Source organism: Pistacia vera, unplaced genomic scaffold (genome assembly GCF_008641045.1).
Source record: "Pistacia vera cultivar Batoury unplaced genomic scaffold, PisVer_v2 Contig682, whole genome shotgun sequence".
Classification (NCBI taxonomy): Eukaryota; Viridiplantae; Streptophyta; class Magnoliopsida; order Sapindales; family Anacardiaceae; genus Pistacia; species Pistacia vera.
Window position 1 is genome coordinate 1 of NW_022196537.1, and position 17,322 is coordinate 17,322.

Consider the following 17,322-nt stretch of genomic DNA (forward strand, 5'->3'; position numbering starts at 1 on the left):
TTTCTTCTTAGTTTTGGTCAATTTGCCTCTGATACAATCAACACAAGTTCCCATATCTTCAAAATCCAAGTGAGGAAGAATCTCATCTTTAATCAACATGTTAACTCGTTCTTTAGAAATGTGACCCAACCTCTTATGTCATAACAAAGAAGATCTTTCTTTAATCAAGGATCTTTTAACACAAACATTCTCAACATTAAGGGAATAATTAAACTGATTGGGAGCAAAACACATTCTATACCCATTAGATAACACACAAGATTCAATAACCTCATAATTAAAACTCAAATCAATTCTTCCATTTCCAAAAAAAAGTCTATAACTAGTTTTATCTAGTAAGGAAACAAAAATCAGGTTTCTTCTAAAGGAGAGAACATAGAGAGCATTCTCCAAGTACAAAACTTATCCATAGTCTAAAATCAGCTTTACTGTGTCAATTCAACATACTTCAATATCAACATTGTTCCCCACTTTAGTTTGGACTCCCTCTCAGTTGGGTCACGGCTATTAATAAGCCCCTTCAACGTTTTTGTCACATGAATAGTGGCAATACTATCAAGCCACCAACTATCCTTGGGAACACCAACTAAGTTTGATTCGAAACAAACAAAAGCAATACATATTGAGCTCCAATCAGTTCACTCATCAAGTGAACAACTTCATCATTATTAGAAATCTGAAACCTTTGATCGACAACAATGAGAAATACATTAGCATTAGTGATCTTAGGCAAACCACTCATCAGATAATCAACTATGGTTCTCTTCATTGCAATCAAACTTAATCTGTTTGACTTCTCCCATCTGGCATATAAATCCTTTTCTACGACACTACTTTCCTCAATGGGCTTAGGTTGTTCATTCTCTTGCAGGGTCATATTAATGTCTGCATCCCCAATGCAAATCTAAATCTTGCTTCCACCACTTATAATTATTACCAGTCAAGACCTCAATGGTGGCATTATTATTGTTCAATATAATGGAGATTGTTGAAACAAAACAATGTAACATATCAGTATCATAGGCAATAAATAATTAAAATAGCTTTAAACCACATAAGCTATTTCACATAGGGACACAAGGTGCTCACCGTTAACTCCCATTTGGGTAGAGAAAATGACATGCTATTAGGGCCCTACACATAAGGTTATGAAAACAACTAATGAGAATATATGACATTCATATGCTATTAGGATACCAACCACAAAGTTATAAGCAATAAATAATCAAAGTAGCTTTAAAACCTGATAAACTACACCTAATAGGGATTCTTGATGCATCATCATTAACACCCATTTGGTAAAGGAAATGACATGCTATTAGGGCCCTACACAGAAGGTTATGAAAATAACTAATGAGCATATATGACATTCAAAAAACTATCCTCTTTGGGCGGATAAACTTTCTAGGCCATTTCATCCTCCACTTAATAGGAAAATACATGTCAAATGAAAAATCAACCACTTTTAAGTGTATTGAATTTTTCAGGACAGTGAATTTCCAAAAGATAACCTTATGCAACCGTTAATTTAAACTCTAATAATAACCACCTTTTGGCAGAAAATTATATGCATCAAAACTGAAGAATGTATCATTTACCAAATGAATAATTTTCCAAGTTTCAATGATGCTTTGGCGAATAATCATTCTAACAACTCACATAATTATTCTCATGATACTGAGTAATATCGCCATAAACTAAAAGAATGTATCATTTACCTAATGAAAATTTTTGCAAGCTTCAATGAATGCACCGGTTTGGCAATTAAACATTCTAACAACTTACAAATTTTTTCTAATGATACAAACAATATTGCTAGGATCAAGATTTCATGAGATACACACCTTATTATCTTTGACAATCTCAAATCAATAATTGTTGCATTTTAAGCCAGTGAACAATACTCTTTCCCTAAAATCTATACTCTATGTTTATACACCATCTGAATGAAAAATTAAGAGTATAATTTGTTAAACCCTAAATATGGACCACCATCTGTAAGAGGATATATTCCACATACACTGGGTTTGCCATCTTGTGTGGATTCCTCTTATGGGCCAGTCCAGTGTACTTGCACAAGCTAGCACCCATGCGTTGCACTAGGTTGATGCCCACAACCTTGACATGTGAGACATGTCATTACCTTTCGATAGGGTCATTCAACACGATGATAGTCTCTTCGTATAATCTATGTCCTTGTTCAGATTTATACTATGACTATAGACAGTTTAAGAAGGGCCACCATTTGTGCTCATAGGGTTCTCACAATCAAGATTTATAACACTTAATTCTCTTGTCACTGGTTTCAACCTTTCTAAAGATATATACTATTTTCTTTACGTCCAGTAAATAGATGTTGTGGTATATATGCTCATAAATAAGCGATACCTTTTTATTCGTTTATTTGAAATAAGTTCACAAGAGCTAAAACGTTAGCTCTAGTGTACCTACTCTAACAATCTCCTACTTGCATTATAACCAATCATTCATACATTTGATCCCATTTACTGCAGTGTGCCTATCATGCTTCTACTACGACAAAGCTTTCATAAATGGGTTTGCAATGTCATCGTCAATAGGTACTCTGTCGATTTGTACATAACTTTTCTTCACTATTTCTTTGATGAGATCGTGGTTCTTTAGCTTGAGCTATGGCACCATTGTTGTCGTAGTAAAGCACAACTGGATCAACAATGCTCAAAACCACCTCTAGTTCAGTTATGAACTTCTTGATCGAAACAGCCTCTTTGGTCGCATCACCCAATGCGATGTATTCGACTTTCATTGTAGAATCCGATACAGTGCTTTGTTTTGAACTTTTATAGCTCATTGCAGCCCCATGAAGATAGAATACGTAAACTAACTACAATCGATAGTCATCCTTGTCAGTTTGATACTCAAGAATAAAAACAACCTCAATTTATAGACTAAACCATTGTAATCCAAGTTACATCAAAACCCTAACCCAAAAGTGAGTTAGTTCATACTCACAGTAAAGAAAAACATAACATAATCTGTAAATAAAGAGTTCAACCTGCTAAAAATTGAAAGAGAAACAAAATCTTCCCTAATTTGGAGACCCAAATTTGTCAAATCTCAAATCTCCCCTTCTCCTTTCCTAAGAATGTAATATTCTCTCTAGCTAGTAATTCTTTGAGAAATATATGATAAAATCCACTAAATAACTTTTGTAAACATATATACATATAGGTATATAATGTAAAATCCGAAAGTTCTAATTTTCATTCATATGAATATATACACAAAATAACTTATATACTTTAATAAGTACAAAATAGTCTTAGACAGTGCCGCCAAACTCCTCCGCTTCCTGACGTCCAACTCGACCGTAAATCATCTAGTACTTGCAAAACAGTAAAATAATGGAGTGAGCACTAATTGCTCAGTAAGTAAACCAAATTACACTACTGTTTTTTTTCTTCGTTACTCATATTCTGACTTTCTTTTTCTCACTTTAATTTTTTTCTGATATGCTGCATACTTTTCTGATATTCTGATTTGCTACTTACCAATGTGCAAAGACAATTAATAAAATTGTACATCATCGAGCACATAAGAAATGCTAAATCCTGTAAGTAGTATAATACATATGCAGAATAATAAACTTTTCTGAGAAATAACTTTCTTTTCTTTTCTGTTTTCTGTCTCTTATGCTGTATCTCTTTCTTTTCTTTTCTATTTCTCTTTCTTATTCTATTTCTCTTTCTTTTCTTTTCTGTTCTGGTTTGCCAATCGGACTAGGTTGAGACATGGATTTGGAACCCTGGCCATGTGAGTGTATACTAGGTACAGTTTTCATCTACATGCACTGCTGACGAACTATACAAATTTTGTTCTGTTATGCTGAGGCCACTCACTGATGGCGGCGTGCATGTAGGTATTTTCTACTGGGTACATTCCTCATCCACATGCACTACTAACGGACTGTACAAATGCTGTTTTTCTATGCTGAGGTCGCTCACTGATGGAGGCGTGCATGTGGGAATTTTCTACATCTCTGTCACTCACGGGTTCCCCATCACAACAACCTCCTAACATAACATGCTGTAGAAAGAGAATAGAAAAAGATTCTATACACTTTTCTAAATAAATTTCCAAGCTATGGAAATTCTACAATTGCATTCTTTAGTAAATGAGAAAATATACATATGTACATGTTAGCTTATAAAGAATCTATAAGCCATTTTCTTTTCTTTCTTTTTCTCATTCTTTGCTAACATATTCTTTAATATTCTCATTTACCAAATCAAGGCTATATATAAATCATGTGCACAATATATGCATTATCAAGTCCATTCTTTGATATTCTTCCCAAGTTCACATACACAAACTTGAAAATTCATTATGGCATAATGGTATGTCATGACATATTCTACCATTTTTATCAACAATGCCATATCAAAGGAACACTTTAACATACAATTCTTTTCTAACACTTTCATGTGCTATTCAAGAAGTAGTAAAGGTTCAAGCAACTTGAACCAAGCACTAAGGGTCATCTCTCTCATTGAACTAACATGACCAAGTGATATTCTGAATTTTGGCATAACAATATGCACTCTTAAATACTAAAATTTACACTTGGTTAAGCCCAACATAGTTTTTCTACAATTCTTGCTTTTCTCTAACCCTTTCTTCAATAGGGTTTAGCCAACTCATGCATGCATTTTCTCTTTGGATTTTCATCAAACAATTCATATGCACATACAACTACTAAGTTCGTTACACTTCCACATCTCTCTAAATCCACCAAAATTTAAGCAAAAACTCACCAACTATAGCATCAAACCTGGCCGTTTTCAACAATTCTCTACACTTCAAAATTCCATCACTAATTCTTCCATAATTCTACCAATTCATCACATACTCAAGTACTACTTCTCATGGCTGGAAATTACACATCATTCAACATAAAAAACAACCAACAATTCTCACATACAAACACATACAAATATGCAAGAATCATTCTACACAAATCTTGCTCAAATCAAGGCTAAAATAGGGTTTACTTACCTTGAATGTGTGATATAACCTCCATTTGCTAAAAGTCCCTTCCTCTTGGACCTAGATCATATAAAAACCATAAGAATTTAAAACTTTAAAGTTTAATCACACTCCTTCTGCTAGAATCTTACATTTGGAAGCTTTAGGATTGAAAATCTATAAAAATCCTAGCCAAATCCTATGATTTCCCTTTGAAATTTAGTGAAAAAATTTGAGAGAAAAAAGGGTGAGGGTGGTGTGTACAAGGGCTGAAATATGGTTAGGTTTCTTCTAATGAAACTGTAATGCCCACATTGAGGTACGTAGCTTTACGTATTCCCTAATACCCTTAGTTGAATTTTGTTAAAGTTATCTTGAACAAGTGTGAAGAAAATTCCCTAAAATTCCATTAGGGGTAAAATGGTCTTTTCACTCATAATTAGTTGAAAAAGTGGGGAGAGAAAAGAGAGAGAATTTCATGGAGAATGCAATAAAAATGAGAACATTATTGTAATTGACTAAGGGACATAGATTGAATTTCATAGAAAGAGCAAGGGCAAAATGGGAAACTAAATATATATATATATTATTATGTAATAAGAGTTTAAGAGGAGAAACCCTAGCCACTCTACCCCTCCATTCATGCCATTCTCTACTCAAATTCTCTCAAATTTCTTCACTAGATGTCCAAGGAAATTCATAGATTTTGGGTTATTTTTACTGGGATTTTCAATCCTAAGCATCCAAAGGTAAGATTCTTGCACTAAGATATGAGTTTTAATTTTTAAAGTGTTGAATTCTTATGATTTATGTTCATAGGATTTAAGAGAAAGAGAGTTGGATCAAAGAAGACTACTAAAGTGTTTGATTGCTCACATCTAAGGTAAGTAAATCCAATTCAAGTTATGATTTGAGAAATCAATTGAGTAGAGAACTTTTACATGTATGTGTGTGCTTATGATTTTGAGAATTGTTGATGAGATTGATGATTTATGATGATTAGAATTCAGCCATGAGAAGTGGAATTTGTTGTATGGTGATTGATGGAAGTTTGGTTGAATTTAGAAAGAGTTTGAGTAGAATTTTATGGAGTGTATTTTCCTAGCCAGGTTTAGTATTGATTTTAGGGAGTTTTGCTCGCAATTTTGGTGGCTGAAGAAAGATGTAGAAGTGTAGCCAATTTAGAGTTTGTGTGTGCATATAATTTGTTTGATGAAAATCCTAAGAGAAAACATGTTACCATGGTTGCCTTGTCACATCCGTGACTTTCTGAGTGGTTTTTGGGCATCTTACCGATCGAACTGGGTTGAGACCTAAACATAAAAGTTTTATCCCTTTCTCTAAGCTTTAAAATGAGACCAAGATCATAGCAATCCAATGTGTATAACTCGAGATATGCCTTCTTGAATATGACCTATGCAGTATGACTACCTCAAAAGTGCTTCCAATTTATTAGTTTATTTTTTAGTCTAATAATCTATGATTGATTTCAAGTATGGGAATGTTGTTGGTAGAAAATACTAGTTCTCTAATGATATTTTTATATGCCATAATGCATTCTCACATTCTCACATTTGCATTTAGAAAGAATAGCAAAGCATGAGCGTATTTCCATGCACATACACGTGTATGAGAATATTAAAGAATAAAGAGAAATAGAGAAAAGAAATTAAAGGTAGAAGTATTATCTAAAGAAATATAAATAAAGAATAATTCAAATCTGAAATTTTACTTAAAGAAATATAAAAAGATAAGAAAAGAAAGGTTGTTGCAATGATTGCTAAGAAGAATATCCCCACATGCACGCCGCCTTCATTGAGCGGCCTAAGAATAAGAAGAAGAATTGGTACAATCCGTAAGAGTGCATGTGGATGAGGACTATACCCAGAAGAATACCTACATGCATGCCGCCTTTAGTGAGCGGCCAAGAAGAAGAAGAATTTGTACAGTCCGTAAGAGTGCATGTAGATGAAGACTGTACTCACTCACATGGCCAGGGTTCCGAATCCACGCCTCAACCGAGATCGATCGACAAAGAATAAGAAAGAAAGAAAAAGAAAAGAAAGAAAAGAAAAGAAAAGAAAAGAAAGAAGAGAAAAGAAAGAATAAGAAATAAAGAATAAGAAAAAAAGAATAAGAATAGAAAGAAAATAATAAGAAAGAAAAGAAAAGAAAAGAAAAGAAAAGAAAGAAGAGAAAAGAAAGAATAGAAAGAAAGAAAGAAAGAAAAGTATGCATTTGTGCATTCGCATCATTCCTATGCATGATACCATGATTTCTAGCATGAGAAGTGAGAAAGTAGACGAAAGAAATAACAGAGAGAACTAGAAAGAAAGAGCAAAGAGAGCTAGAAATAAAGAAAGAATAGAGAAAGAACAAAGAAAGAACCGAGAAGAAGAGAAAAGTGTGATGTAAGGAAAGAATTCAAAATATGAGCGACGGAGATAGAAGGGTAGCATAGCGGGTTTACTTACTAAGCAATTAGTGCTCATCCCGTTGTTTTCAATGTTTTTGCAGGTAGTAGATGAGATGTGGTCGCTTGGAATGTCAAGATGCAGAGGGGTCAGGCAACACTATCGAGCTTCTTGAGAAATTTATTTACACTATGTATATTTTTGTATATATAAAGAAAAATTGGGCCTATTATTTTATATTCATCTCCATATATATTTTCGTAATATATATATTTAGTGAGTTTTACTGTTTATTTTATGAGTATACAAACTAGAGAGAGAGTCATTACAGAAACCTTATATCTAATAATATATCCATGTATTCCCATTTTGCCCTTGCACTTTCTATGAAATCTCATCTATATCCTTTAGTCAATTACCAAAATATCCTCCTTTTTATTATCTTCTTCACATTATTTTGCTTCCTTTCACTCCCCACTTTTTCATCTAGTTATGAGTGAAAAGACTATTTTACCCCTAATGAAGTTTTAAGGAGTTTTCTTCACATTTGTCTAAGGTAACTTCAAAGAAATCCAACTAAGGGTATTAGGGCATAAATAAAATGACGTACCTTGATGTGGGTGTTACAAAGAATGTCGACCCCTTTCTCAAAATGAGCTAAGTCTTTCTTAAATAGTCAACCAAAACCCTAGGAACTAAGACAAATAAAAGAAAAAACGAAGCATTTTACAAAAACAAAAATTTGCAGATTTTGCCACGGCAAGAAAATTCTCGCCACAGCATCAATTCGAATTTCGCTGACCCATCAGTCCAGAGGCTAGCTTGCCACGGTGAAGAGAGAACCTTGCCGCGGCGAACTCTTGCTGATCTTTGCTGAATTTATGGAACTGCCCTCCACTTGCTTCTTCGCTTGAATCTTCGCCCTTCGTGATCCCCAATAGGAACAAAGTCCAACGATGCTTCCAATTAGGATCAAAATTCCCCCGATCTCTTAATTTCGCTTGATTCTGGGCCCAAAAACTCATTTTTGCTTGGTTTTGCTCCAACTGCACGTTTTGGCCTGAAACATAAAATATACAAAATTAAGAAATAATTCAGGCACAAAACTTAATAAGAAGTATCTGAAATCCAACAAAAAGCATAAAGAAAACAGTATAACCCTAGGATTATCAAATACCCCCAAACTTAAGGTATGCTCATCCTCGAGCATCAGACACAAAATGAAACTAAAGAAAAACAACAAAAACAACTGAGAAAGCAAAGGAAAAATAAAATCAAAAACAAAAGAAATGTCTAGAATTAATTGCAAATGCAAGTCTCGAAAATTGTTGATACATTATTACAAGAAAATGCTTAACACTCCAAGTCATAAATTGAATTGACTATCTTTCTCTATCGGTCCCTGAGTAGGTTATCCCCACTTCAATCCACCTTTTGACTTCTTAGATTATTTTATGCAGAAATGTAAAGTTTATCAAATGGTGGTAGACTCCATAAGCCTAAGCATCGAACTACTTTCCACTAATGTGGACTAGACATCACTAAGGATCAAAAGGTCTTTATTGGCTTGTAACGTTAAGCTTGGGTGAGTGGCTCAAAAGAAGGGATAGGAAAAAAAAAGCAAGAGAACTCGATTTTCCTCATGCAAACACAAAGAGCAACATCGACAAAACCCATTCTTTCTCATTTTCGAACCAACTTCTACAATCTTTTTCACAACCCCCAAACCTATGCATTTCTTATTTTTGTGCTGGAAATGCATAAGGAAATCAGATATTTTAATTACAACTATATACAGAGATTTTTTTTTTTTTTTGGAACTCAAAAACAATTGGGGTTACTTGCCCCCTTTTTATTGCCCTTTCTTACAACCCCCAACTTGAACTTTTAATCCATCACTTCTTCACACACCCCTCAACTCTTTTATGTTATACACGAGGTCCGAAGTTCTCCTAAAGGGTATGATAAAGTGTTTAGGGTGAAGGAATTGGACATTTTTCTTGTTGTACAAGAAGAATAAGGCAATAGTATCAATAGGCTGAAACAGGTGACTGGGGACAATTCATTCATGGGTTGGCTAGAAAGGCTTAAACGTTCCGAAAAATTGCCTAAATCATTTCCTCAACAATGTCTAATCCTAGAATTTCACCTCAAGCACCTCTCAACTAGGTTATAGAGTCTACCAACATTACCAAGACTTTGCCTAACCACATAAAATGAATCTAAGCATGCCGAAAGAGTGAAAATGGTAGTTGAACCACTCAATAAACCTCTAGAGCAATCTAGTCAACCAACCTAACTTGAAGCAATGCTTCACATTTTCTATAAATAATATCCCAACAATCCAAATCTCATCATGGACTTATGCAAACCGTCTTGGCAAAACGCAAATAAAATCTAGACACAAAAACTTAAGACAAAAACACACAAAAGCTAAAATAAGCTCACACAAAAACTCAAAGAAAACAAAAATTTCAAATTTTTCTCTACCCCCAAACAAAAATTGACATTGTCCTCAATGTCAATCAATAATGAACATAAGAGTAGAAAAAAAAGCTTAAGGTGTGAGATACTCCTCTGATTAATCTATGAAGATCGAAGTGAGCGCAATTCTAGACATCCCTTCATCGTTTTTCTTCATCAACGAGATCTGTCAAAACACATAAACTCAAGGGTCCAAAATATGTTAGAAAATCTCACAGATTATGGAAAAATTACATTTCAATTTCAAACCTTAGCAGACTAAACCTAAAACCTAAGAATGCAAAAACAAAATAAACGTAAAAACAAGAAAATATTGAGTTCCACTATACAAAAGAAAATAAAACAAAATAAAACAAAACAAAATGTGTTTCAAGCTTCACTTATCATCATATCTCCCTCCTCGTCATCATCATCTTCATCCATGCCATCATCATGAAGTTGATCTTCCTCTTCTTGCCAATCTTGCCATTCGAAGTTGGATACATCAATGCATAAACTGGTGTTACACTTGTACTACATCTCGTACATCATTCGGGTTTGATCAGCAATCCAATCTTGGCATCTTTCCATTATGTTCATCTCTATTAGGATTTGTTGCAACAACTCATTTGGTTTGGGTGAGGGTGTAGGTGCAGTGGTTGTGGGTCTTGGTCTTTTTGAGCTTGAACTAGCTCTTCCAACGATAGGTCTATCTTTGAGCCTCTAGTAATAGGCTTGGTCAAGGATTGGGGTAGGATAACAAATTGGTTCATCATCTGCCTTCTGAACTCCAGCTTTCATACAAATCTCTGTGATGAGATGTGGGAAGGCATAACTAGCTCTCACTGGTTTGGTCGCATGCCTCATATTCTCTATTATAATTTCACCCATATCCATCGTTTTCCAATTGCAATAGCATAAAGCAAAATGGCTCTCTCTGCATCCACTGAACTATAGTGTGTCTCTGGAATTAGCCTCGTACAAATGAAATATTGCCAAATTATAGCCATAGCTATCAAGTCAATCCCCTTTAACTTTCTTCTTCCTTTTTTAGTGATCACCCAAGAGGTACTCGGCTTTGCTATAACTCTGATTATCTCCTCAAAATTAATGTCCTTAGCTTTGAACTCCAGGTAATCATCATGTTCTATTGGACTAATTTCATAAAATTCATTGATGACCTTGGCACTAAATGGAACTTTGACACCCCTCACATACACGTGCCCGGGATCACACTCAGGGAAATTCGCATAAAACTCACGAACAATGGGTTCTACGGCTAGATGCTTAGGTTCTTCTAAAAAGGTTTCCCAAGTTCTTCCGATTGCCTAAGCTTCGGCAAAGATACTGGTCATTCCTCTCTCAGCAATAAAACCTTTATCCTTTCTCTAAATGGCTACTTCATGACGTTGTTTAGCCTTAACATTTACAAACTATTATCAACTTGCTTGCCCTTACCCTTCGGAGCGGATTTGAGTGGCATTTTCTCTCAACACAATTCACTACAATCTACCACTAAAATTTAGTAATTCAACTCCCAAATCAAACATTAATGTACACTTTTCACAACCTAATAATTGAATCTTAAATTCACCCTTTAACAATTCAAAATTCACACTCAAACCCCAAAATTTCTAATCTTCCAAATGCACTCAAACAACTTCAATATCATAAACCCAACTTCCTCAACACAAAACAAATCAAAATCAACACTTCCCAAATCAAAATCACTCCACAATTCGCATCAAAATCCACAACTCAAGCAATTCAATCAATTTCTCAAACTTAAAGCATTAAAAACCGAAATTGATCTAATTCAAGGCTAGAGAACTTGAAATCTTACCACACCCACAACGAATTCACCTTCAATTTCACCAATTTCTGCCCAACTCACAAGATCCCCAAATTTTGGAAAACCTAGGGTTTCAAAAATTTCTTCAATACTTTGCAAAATCCTTGAAAAAGTTAAGGGATTTGGTGTTTATGGGAGTGATGAAGTGGAGTGGTACGAGAACATTGACTAGAAAAGGTCAAGATTTGAAGATGGAAAATTTTGGTTCTTGGAGGCTTTTTGAGTTCTTGTGAAAAATGGGAGAGATAAGGCGAGTTTATATAGAAAATGGTTTTCGCCGTGGCGAAATGGGCTCCTTACTGCAGCAAAGTCTGGAAAAATTTTGCTTCATGCCAAATTTCAATCTTTCACCTAAAACACAAAAGAAAACAAAATTTAACTACTCCCTAAGTAAAATAATACATAAACAAAATGTAAAACAACTAAAAATGAAAACGCTTGGGTTGCCTCCCAAGAAGTGCTTGTTTATGTCGGAAGCTCGACTCTCTCTTGGGATCTCATTTTGGGATGTCGAGTTTGATGGGCAATGACTTGCAACTCAGCGCTTCATCAATGTACAGCTTCAATCGCTACCCGTTCACCTTAAATGTACCATTTTCCTCATGAAAGATCTCAACGGCTACATACGGGTAGACTTGTGTAACTATGAAAGGTCCGGACCATCTAGATTTAAGTTTTTCGGGAAAGAGCCTGAGTCTAGAATTGTACAATAACACTTTTTGGCCCACTTCAAAGTTTTTCTTTGCTATGTGCTTATCATGCCACATCTTGGTTTTTTCCTTGTATATCCGGGCATTTTCATAAGCATCATGATGAAACTCATCTAGTTCATTCAATTGAAGCATCCTTTCTTCCCCGACAGCTTGTAAATCCATGTTTAGCATCTTGACTGCCCAATATGCTCTATGCTTTAGCTCCATCGGCAAGTGACATGCTTTCCCATAAACCAGATGGAACAGAGACATGCCAATTGGAGTCTTGAATGCAATTCGGTATGCCCACAATGCATTATCTAACTTTTGTGACCAATCCTTCCTAGATACATTAACCATCTTTTCTAGAATCTTTTTCAGTTCCCTGTTTGAAAGTTCCACTTGTTCACTGGTCTAAGGATGGTATGGTGTAGCAACCTTATGTGTCACTCTATATTTTCCCAAAAGAGATTCAAACTGCCTATTGCAAAAATGGGTTCCTCTATCACTAATGATTGCCCGTGGTACTCCAAATGTCGAGAAAATATTTTTTCTCACAAAGTTCACCACTACCTTGGCATTGTTAAAGGGTAATGCAACTGCTTCAACCTATTTCGAAACATAGTCAATGGCCACTAAGATATACAAATTTCCATATGAACTTGGGAAATGACCCATGAAGTCAATCCCCCACATGTAAAAAAGTTCAACAACCAAGATGTTACTCAACGGCATCTCATCCCTCCTTGAAATATTTCCACTCTGTTGATATTGGTCACATTCCTAAACAAACCAGAAAGCATCCTTGAACAGAGTTGGCCAATAAAACCCAGATTGAAAGACTTTAGCTACTGTTCTATTTCCTCCAAAGTGACCACCGACTTCCTTCTCATGGCAATGCCTTAAAATACTCTATATTTCTTCTTTTGGGACACACATCTGTATCATTTTATCTGCACAATGTTTAGACAAAAATAGTTCTTCCCAAAAGTAGAATTTCAAGTCAGAGAAAACTTTCTTCTTTTGCTGGAAAGTCATGCTGTTTGGAAGCACTCTTGATGATAAGTAATTTGCAATATCCGCATACCAAGGTGCTTCTTCAACTCTTATCAATTTCTCACCTGGGAATGTCTCCTTGATTTGAGTTTCCTCTTCACTTCCCTGTGCCGGTTGCTCAATTCTTGATAAATAATCTGCTACCACATTTTCCAACCCTTTCTTGTTTCAGATTTCCAAATCAAACTCTTGGAGGAGTAGGATCCATCTGATTAGCCTTGATTTTGCTTCTTACTTTGCCAATAAATGCTTGAGTGTGCTTGAGTGTTGAATGTCCTAATAGACAATCACCTTAGCACCTAGCAAATAATATCAAAATTTGTCAAATGCAAAAACAACAAGTAAAAGCTCTTTTTCAGTAGTGGTGTAATTCAACTGTGCATTGGTTAGTGTCTTACTAACATACTGAATTACATGCAAAACCTTGTTCTTTCTTTGTCCTAAAACCACTCCTAATGCAAAATCACTGGCATCACACATCAATTCAAATGGGAGTTCCTAATTAGGAACTGTAATAATGGGTGTAGACACTAATAATTTCTTAAGAGTTTGAAAAGCATGCATGCATTCATCATCGAAATCAAAGATGCATCTTTAATCAACAAATTGCAAAGAGGTTTAGAGATTTTGGAGAAATCCTTTATGAATCTTCTATAGAACCCCGCATGCCCCAGGAAACTCCAGATAGCCTTGACATTTGTAGGTGGTGGCAACTTATCAATCACTTCCGTTTTGGCTCGATCCACTTCAATGCCTTCCTTTGAGATCCGATGACCGAGCACTATGCCTTCTTGAACCATGAAGTGACACTTCTCCCAATTGAGCACCAGATTTGTATCTTGACATCACTGCAAAATAAGAGAAATGTGAGAAAGGCAATTATCAAAAGAAGAACCGAAAACAGAGAAGTCATCCATAAAGACTTTTATAAACCGCTCTACCATGTCACTGAATATCGACATCATGCATCGCTGAAATGTGGCCAGTGCATTACACAACCCAAAAGGCATCCTTCTATAAGCAAAGGTACCATAAGGACATATGAATGTTGTCTTTTCTTAATCTTCAAGAGCACTAGGGATCTGATTATATCCATCTAGGAAACAATAATACGCATGTCCCGCTAGCCTTTCCAACATTTGATCAATGAATGGAAGTGGAAAATGATCCTTCCTTATTCCTTCGTTTAGCTTCCTATAGTCGATGCACACGGTCCAACCCGTAACTATCCTGGTCGGTATCAATTCATTGCTTCCACTCTTCGTTACTATGATACGTCCTTTCTTTGGAACCACTTGCACCGGGCTTACCCAAGGGCTATCTAAAATAAGGTAGATGATTCCTGCATCTAAGAGTTTTACCACTTATTTTCTCACCACTTCCTTCATAAAAGGATTTAATCTCTGTTGTGGTTGCACTCTAGGCTTTGCATCATCTTCCATAAGTATCTTGTGCATACAAAAGGATGGAGAAATGCATTTAATGTAAAAAATGGTCCACCTAATGGCCGATTTATGCTCTCTTGACACCGAATCAATCTCTCTTCCTCCACTTTACTCAACTTCGCATTGATGATTACCGAAAAAGATTCTGTTTCATCAAGATACACATATTTAAGGTGAGATGGTAAAGGCTTCAATTCAAGCTTTGGTGGTTCTTCCGTTCTTGCCTTTTCCTTCTCTTTTTCTATGTCAAAATCTTCAAATTCTGGATCTTGGCTTGTGTTAATAGGTGGGAGTGCTTCCAAGTACCTAGCACACTCATTCTTCTTTTGCTCGTCTACCTAGGTTGTTTTGGATTGGGCAATGCAAACTTTTAGAAATAGTTGATGAGTGATCTCTTCAATGGTATTTGCTACAAATTTGTCCACCAAATCCACACTAAAACATGAATCAACCTTTGATGGAAATTTCATAGCTTCGAAGACATTAAAAGTCACCGTTTCATCTTTGACCCTTAGGATTAACTTTCCTTTTTGGACATCAATCAAAGTCCTTCCTGTGGCAAGGAATGGTTTTCCCAAAATGAGCGGTATTTCCTTGTCTTCTTCCATATCCAACACAACAAAGTCAGCAGGGAAGAGAAACTTATCCACTTTAACCAGTACATCTTCAATAAGGCCTTATGGATGCTTGATGGATCGATTTACGAGTTGCAAGGATATGGTTGTGGACTTCACCTCACGAATCCCTAGTTTCTTGAAAACAGAAAAAGGCATTAGGTCAATGCTAGCACCCAAATCACATAAAACTTTATCAAATGTAATATCTCCTATAACACAAGGGATAGTGAAACTCCCTGGATCTTTGAGTTTTGGTGGTTCTTTTGCAGAATGGCACTGCACTCCTCTATAAGCATCACCTTTTCTTCCTCTTCCAACTTTATTTTGTTTGAAAGGATCTCTTTTAGAAACTTAGCATAACTTGACATCTACTACAAGGCATTTGTAAAAGGAATGTTAATTTGCGGTTTTTTAAATACATCAAGGAATTTCATAAACTGCTTATCTTGATTTTGCTTTCTGAGCCTCTAAGGGAAAGGAACTAGAGGAGTGTGATGTGCCAACTCTGGTGGTATCTCAGGAAATGGAAATTTTTCCTTCTTTTGCTTCGGAATCTTTTCCTTCTTTAGTTCTTCTTTTCTAGGACTTGTTGGCTTCTCTTCAACAATGATCTCTTCATCGACTTCTTCCTCAGATTCTTCCTTCTTCTCTAGTAGGTTCTCATCCTTCCCTTTTTATTCAACCCCTTCCAACACTATTCCACTTCTTAAAGTTATGGCATTTGCTTGTTCACGTGGATTTGTCACTATGTTACTTGGTAGGGAACCTTGAGGTCGTTCATTCAACTTTTTGGCTATTTGACCCTTTTGTACCTCCAAGTTTTGAATAGACGCTCCTTGGTTTCTAAAATTTTCCTCGTCTCATTCATAAAACTTGTGGTCTCTTACATGAACTTCCTGAACATATCCTCCAATTTCAACATTCTTTGCTCACATGGTTGATGGTTCACCTCTGATTGATGGTTTGGCACCGTCCTTTGATTCAACTTATTGTTTTGATTGCCCCAAGACAAGTTTGGGTGATTTCTCCAACCAAGATTGTAAGTGTTGGAGAAAGGATTGTTCTGTTGTCTCTGATTCCTAGCCAAATAGTTGAATTTTTCTGAAGATAAGGAGGGTGAAGTAAAGGTGTTCCTCACTTGGCAGTCAATGCTCACATGGTTACCTACACAAAAATCACATGTTACTTGACGTGTTTGAATGGAATTAACAAGCATACCTTCTATTTGTTTCTGAAGTGCGGCAAGTTGGGCTAAAATGGTTGTGTAAGCATCAACTTCATAAATAGCCATGGACTTCTTTGGCACTATTCTGGCATCTGGTCTTTGGTAGTTGTTACTTGCTAAGACATCAAGTAACTCTTGGGCTTCCACTGGTGTCTTGTTCTATAAAGCTCCTCCAACTGCTATGTCTACCATTGTTCCAACATTTGGTAGCAAACCTGAATAGAATGTTTGGACTTGCATCCAAACAGGCAAATAGTGATGTGGACACTTCCTCAACATTTCCTTGAATCTCTGTCATGCTTCATATAATGATTCATGGTCGCCTTGTATAAATGAGGTCATGTTTTCTCATTTTTGTTGAAAGAGCTAGTGGAAAGTACTTGTGCAAGAACTTTTGTGCTAGATCATTCCATGTTGCTATGGTTCCAGCAGGCAATGACATTAGCCATTCTTTTGCCTTATCTCTCAATGAGAATAGAAATAGGCACAATCTAATAGCATCATTTGTCACCCCGTTGTGCTTGAATGTGTCACAGATTTCCAGGAAAATGGCT

General features: G+C 35.8%; 1 non-coding gene across 1 annotated transcript; it reads left to right on the forward strand.

Annotated features, from left to right (window-relative positions):
- The first annotated feature begins 17,018 nt into the window (after positions 1 to 17,018).
- On the forward strand, positions 17,019 to 17,122 carry LOC116113551. Its single transcript, XR_004125438.1, has one exon. It is a non-coding gene; the product is annotated as a small nucleolar RNA R71 (small nucleolar RNA).
- Positions 17,123 to 17,322: the final 200 nt, after the last annotated feature.